Below are 6918 nucleotides of genomic sequence, written 5' to 3'. Positions count from 1 at the left end.
TCATTTCTGCAGTGTGGGCTGATGCAAAGTCTTGAAATTAATATTTTCTTAAAGTGTTTCAGCAGAGGAAAGTCCTCTAATATTTCCAAGTGTAAAACACTGTAGAATGACTGCAGCAAGTGGCATAACTTACCAGATCATCCATGACTGTGGAAACTTTACACTAGACCTGAGGCTAAATGGATTTTGTGAATCTCCACTCACTCTTGTCACAGCTCAGGCCTTATGAATATCCCCCAATAATAATAATTATAATTATTTTTAATTTGTTGTGTTTTTGGATTGTACAGCACTTTGTATCAACTGTGGTTGTTTTAAAGTGCTTTATAAATAAAGCTGGTATGGTATGGTATGGTATTCTCTCAAGCCTGTAGCAATCTGTGTTGCTTTACTTTTCCCTTCCACTAAACTTTATCTTATTAGGTTTGGATACAGCATTCTGAACACTTAGTTTACTTTCTTTGACAGCCTCCTGGATCACACTGAAGTCTCTAGTTTGTCACATGATTATATAATATTACATTTCTGTATTAAACAGCCTTCCATCAAATTTTTGGAAGGTAGTTATATAATTTGCAAAAACCTAGATTTGTGGGTTTCATTAGATATAAGACATAATCAATACTAACTTAAATAGATGATATTAAATATAATGTAATTAGTCTTGGATTTTTTTCAAGGTCTTTTAAAGTAAACCAGATCCGTGTTTTTGAGCACTATATATATGACAAGGAAAGAAAATATTTGGATTATGTTCCATGATAAGTGAGGACATTACGAGCCATAAACGTCAAACGCCCACAATCCCAGCGGCGACTGTCCAAGTCAAGGTGAAAATGCTCTTTTTTTTGCCACCCTCACACTTTATTATTATATACAGTTCTGTACAAAATCGGCTCTCACTAAGTTGTCTGTTGTGCTTAGTCACTACACTGTATCATCCATTATGAGTCCATGTTGATGCTTGAACGATTCAAAGGTCAGAGGTTTTCTTAATAACGGATGTTTGTATAGTTTTACACAACCTGGCTCAATAATCTTTGAATCCATTTTCAGAATCTGCTTTTTTGATGTTATTCATTCAACATCTCTCTACAAACTGTTTTGTCAAACTGATTCTAAATTAAACATAATTTAGACGTCCTCTTAGTCTGAGCAATTGCTGAAAGTAACATTTTTTTTACATTCATCCTCTACTGTAGTAAGAGTGATTCAGTTCCTAACCCACAGATACATTCTTTTAGGTAGACAGAGACAAGACAATGTAATTATGAGTGTGCTTTGGAAATTAAGGAAAACTAATGGGTGCTCTGCAAAAGAATATGAGTTAAGCTTTTTCTCAATTTATGACAGAACGTCAAGGCTTAGTTTAATTTATTGGGATTATATGTGGCATAAACAATAAAGGATAGCACATATCCTGATGGAAAAGGAAATTGGAGAACTGCTCCCAATACTATTAGGAAATAAAATTCTAAAAAGACACATCTAAATTAGATTGTTCCCCGTTCTTCTTTGTAACACAGTTTAAGCTCAGTCAGGTTGGATGGAGACTGTTGTAAGGCACAGGAAGAGAGGACTCAAATGCAGGACCCAACACAGTGGCATAAAATCAGAAGTTCTTCAATACAGTCAATTGTTGGTACACAAAAAGTTAGTTCAATCTAAAACAAAGGCAACATTTCAGGCAACTTTCTCAGGAAAGAAAGTTGCCTGAAATGAGAGAGGAAACACAAAATAAAGCAGAAAATACAAGAAAAAAGACCCCCAGATACACAACTTGATCAGCTGAACATCAGTGTACCACAGATTTACAAATTGATTTAGCTCTAAGACGAACTGAGTCATTCTAACACAGGATCATGTTTTGATCCATTTTGCTTGTTTCATCTCTGGCTTCATGCTTAGGTTCATTTTGAAAGAGGAACTTCCACATGTTCGCTTTGTCCACTGCATGACTTGAAGCAAACCTTAAAGATTGCTCTTCTTGCATTGTTCAACGTTCACTTTCATCTCGACACTTCTTCACAAACAAAGATTAAAGTGCACAAATGATAACTGTCCTCCCAACAGATTCTCTTATCCGAGCTGGGGATCTTTGTAGCTTCTCCATATTTGCCGTAGGTCTCTTAGAAGGTTCTCTGATTCTTGTCTGCTCCATCACTTCAGTTGGATGACATCATCAAAGCTTCATCTTGGTAGGTTGACCGTTGCCATACTCTTTAATTTTTATATGATGACCTGAGCAGGGCTAGGGTGGTACAACAGGTGACCATTGCCCCAGAGACTCCCGGTTTGAATCCTGTTCCTTTCTGGAGACAATAAGGGTCAGGAAGGACATTCTGTGTAAAACCATCAGGTGCAAAAACATCTGCCAAGTCTGTTTGCACACAGCTGTGGGTTGAGGGAGGCCATGGTGATGTGGTAACCCAGTAGAGGGAAGTGTCATAAGGAAACAACAACAACACTGCCCTGATTTAAACATCTCAATAGTTTCATCCCTGACCAGTATGGTGTGTTTCTTGGTCTTCTTGATGCTGTTTGCTTGTTAACATTCTCTAACACAACTCTGAGACCTTCACAGAGCTACTCACTTTACATGTACAGAGTTTAAATCATCCATGTTTGCACTGTATTTATTTAGAGGTATTAACAAAACTAATGTACAATTTTTTCATCTATAAAATACTTTATATTATGCCAGACTATGAATCTTAATACTTTGACAACACATTTACTGTATGTGCTTTCAGTTGATCTGTCACATAACATACAATTAAAAAGCACTGAAGTTTAATGTGCCATTATGTGTAAAAGTGCAAGGGGTAGGAATACTTAGGCACTTTATGCAAGAAGGAGTATGAATTTGTAAAAAAAAAAAAGTCTTTTATAATACCTGTATTTGAATTTTATGTAAAAAGGTTATCTCACAAAATGCTGATCATTGTAACTTTGCAGAAATGCACAGGTAGGCAGGCTTCAGCTCTGCTTTATGTAACACAAGAGTGTTTTCTTTCCTAAAATGAGTAACACTGCTAAAAGGCCACTGGGATTGCTGAAAAAGAGAGTAATGGAGGATCTCTAACCTGCTCCCCACCAACCCACAAAACCTCCCACTCTCTTCTTTCTGACTCTCTGCGTACCTGGATGTGTTATATTACAACACTGCCACCTTCATATATAGTGTTATAAGATCATAGTCCACCCCTGTCAATCACTGCAGGTGAGTAACGATCATTGTGTTTTAATTTGAGGTCCTAAATCTGAATTATAGACTGAACTGATTGAACATTTTAAAGGGTTTAGAGCATTTTGAAAATGTGTGCACAAAAAACAAAAACTCCCACTAACACAGTAGCAGCCGCAGCACACAAACCTTTTTTTTTTTTCCTTCAAACACAGACAGGGATCAGTGGAGTCTGTTTCAGAATTAGGTCAGAGGTGCATTTTCAATAAGAATAATATGATCATAATCCAGCTAGAGTTTGACACAGACTGCAACTAGTAGGTCACCTCTGCATTTTGTCAAAGATGCCTTTACTCAGCACCTGCATGTTTGTGCTCAGGTAATTATATGCCCATGTGTTTGGCACGGCAGCCAAACTGACTCTGACATCAATGATGTTGGTGCGCTGTCGCCATAGTAACTGGCTCTTAAGGATGAAGATATTGCAGCATTTAGTGCAATTTGAAGAGAAGAGCAGGCTTGATCTTGTCATTGTCCAATAAACCTTAGAGGTATGTTCAAAGGGACCTCGAGGGTTATTGTTACAAACTTTTTGCTTTGTTGAAATGCTATCACTTTTAAATTAAAGTACCATCACTTTTGCAGTCTGACTGCGAAATAAATTTTTTCTAAGCCCTTTTTCTGTGCTTTTGTTACTTTTAGATTCATACATTCATTTTAATTACTTTAAATTTGCTTGCTTTAGTACCTGGAGATTTAAAATGGATTGGAGCAATCAGATGAATGACTGACTTTTTAAAAGCAGGGCAGAGTATCCTTTTTAGGCATGCAAAATATACAAGATCCCTTTGTGCAATGACTTCTTGCTGATGACACAATTTATTTTCCTATCAAAGGTAAATACAGTTAATCGATTTCTACTAATGAACAAAAAGCATCGCATTTCTCTAATGGGATCTTTATTAGTTTAAATTGTCCTCAATGAGGTTGTTTATTTTGTCAAACAGCAGAGGAATACGCAAGAGTGGAATCTGCGTCATGAAGCTCGCAGACAGTAGCACACTGTCCTCAGAAAATACTCAATGCTCAGCTCATCTTCATGTTACCATGGCTGCACTGAGTTAATCCAACATTTGCAAGACTGTGAATGGACTCGAATGGCTCCTCTGCTTCAGAGTCTCAGCATTTTTTTTTCCTGTACCTCTGCATTTCTGACACTTTCTCTTATGTGGGATTTAAAACAGGGAATTCAAAGGTTTTTAAGTTGATTGGTGCATTTTCTTCATTTTGGGGAAGCTGTTTGTCTTTAATGAACAGAAGGTGAGAAATAGTTTAATTGTTCTTAAAGCTGGCATTTGACTTTGTTTTACAATTTTCTTTCCCATAGGACAGGGCTGACTCCAAAATCCTTTCTGTCCAAATTGTTTATCTACAGAATCTTATACTCACACTTGTAAAAGATGAGTCAACTTACATATCAACTGAGCTGCCATAGAAACCAAAACCAGCAAACGAGAGCTTAATAATGAAATTCTTTGAATGGCTGGAGGCATGCTTCTCATGCGTTAGAGGAGACCTTGGAAGCGATTACAGTAATCTTTAAGTCGTGCAAAAAGTTTCCAAAGAAAGCAGTCAGAATTATTTCATTTGAGTAAGATAACAGAGAAAACAGTCCCAAAGTGTGTAACAATAAATACATTTAGTTTATTTCAAATTCCACAAAAATCAAAAAATCATTCAGTTGTTGAAAGGTGTATAAGAAAGAAATAATCAATGATTTTACAGCAGGGGGGATTGGCATACGGGACTACTGGGGATTTTCTTGGTGGGCCAGTGGTTCAGCCCATGGAGAAGTTGTCGCGCTCGATTCACTGTCATGCAGCACTCAGCACTGCAGCCGCCACCATGCCTCAAACCATTCCATATCAAATGTGTTCTCCGGCTGCTCCTCCTCTCCAGTCGGGCAGATCAGCTAACAAGGTCACAGAGCTGATTAAAAATTAGACCTCAGAAAAACTCAATCCATGACACTACAAACATTAACTGTGAAGATTGATCAGCAAAAGCAAACTCCAAAATATAAAGGTAGCGCTGAAAAGTTGAGAAAATCCATTTATTTTCTTACACTCTTGTCCCTAGTGGGGTTGGGAGGTGCTGGTGTCTATCTCCGGCTAACTTCCTGGGCGAGAGGCACCCTGCACAGGTCGCCAGTCTGTCGCAGGGCAACACAGAGACAGGCAGGACACACAACCATACACACACACAACCACGCCTACCTAGGGAGAATTTAGAGAGTCATGTTCCAGTCATGTTTTTGGACTGTGGGAGGAAGCCGGAGAACCCAGAGAGAACCCACGCAAAGACCCCGGGCCGGGAATCGAACCCAGGACCTGCGTGCTGCAAGGCAACAGTGCTACCATCTGCGCCACTGTGCAGCCCCAGTTGAGAAAATGTATATCATTAATATTACATTTTTTGACAATTTTTACCTTTAATCAATATATTATCACATATATACTGGATAATCATCATGTTTACACAACATATTGTCATGTTTGTACAATGTATTTATCATGTTAAAATGTGATAGGGCTCAAAAAAATATTTTCTCCCTTGACACCAATGCGATTCCATTGGGCTGGTATTTTTAAATCAATTAAATATATGAACGTTTCCACTTCACAACTATAGATTTTAAAAGGCAGTGGGATGATTCATCGTTTGGCTGATTCACTCAGTGGCAGAAATATTTGATTGATGTTAAAACATTCCACTGTTTGGTAGCTGAGCCCACATTACTCTTTAAATAGACAACAACAAAGAGATTCTGTGAAAGTTAGTTGTAGTTTTGAATTATTTATTTATAGTAATAAACAGAAACAAAGACTGTGATACATAAGGGTGAAACAGTAATGAAAACAAACATGGGGTGTTTCAGTTTGGTTGACTTTCTTTCTCTCTTCATGGTTTAAAATGACTAAATTGATCTTTGTAAATGAATCAGGTACTCCAAGTATTGGACATGTCAATTAATCTTAACAACTTTTTGACCATACCTATTCAATTCAGGGTCAAAGAGGAGAAGAGGGGGCAGAGTAAAGAGGTTTCTAGTTAATCACAGAGCTGTCAATATACTCTGTCTCACTCACGTTATAAAGTCACTTTACAATCTACAGTTAACTTAACAAATATCTTGTTCTGTGAAGGAAAATCTGGGACAACCCATGGAAAACTTGCAGAGTTACAAAATGCTTAACAGAATGGTATGGCATCACTTCATCTGCTGATTGGAAACTTTGAAGACTGTGAAGTAACAACATGGACATAGTTGACAGTGTTACAGTTTGTAGATTGATGATTTAAAATAGTTTAAATTATCAAAATCGCAGAAAACCCACAAACATCTTCGAAAAACGTACACTACATTTACTGAAAACAAACAGGATGCATGCTTGTGTTTGTTGTTGTTGCAGTTTGGCCAAAACAACCATTTAGGACAAAATTATGCAGACAGATGGGGTATTTGTTGCATTTCTAGAGGAAGGGAGGCGTGGTGTCACAGATGATACCCTCACACTAGAAGCAGAACATTTGGTGCTCTCTGAGGTTACCATAGCTACCACAACACAGTGAGACCGGATGTCCAAAATGCCGCCTTGCTTGGATCTTGGGGTGAGTTGATGATTTCTGTGTCATAGAAAAACTCTACAGCAATCTGCTGCATTGACCTT

This window comes from Gambusia affinis, linkage group LG07 (genome assembly GCF_019740435.1).
Source record: "Gambusia affinis linkage group LG07, SWU_Gaff_1.0, whole genome shotgun sequence".
NCBI lineage: Eukaryota > Metazoa > Chordata > Actinopteri > Cyprinodontiformes > Poeciliidae > Gambusia > Gambusia affinis.
This window is presented reverse-complemented; position numbering follows the sequence as displayed.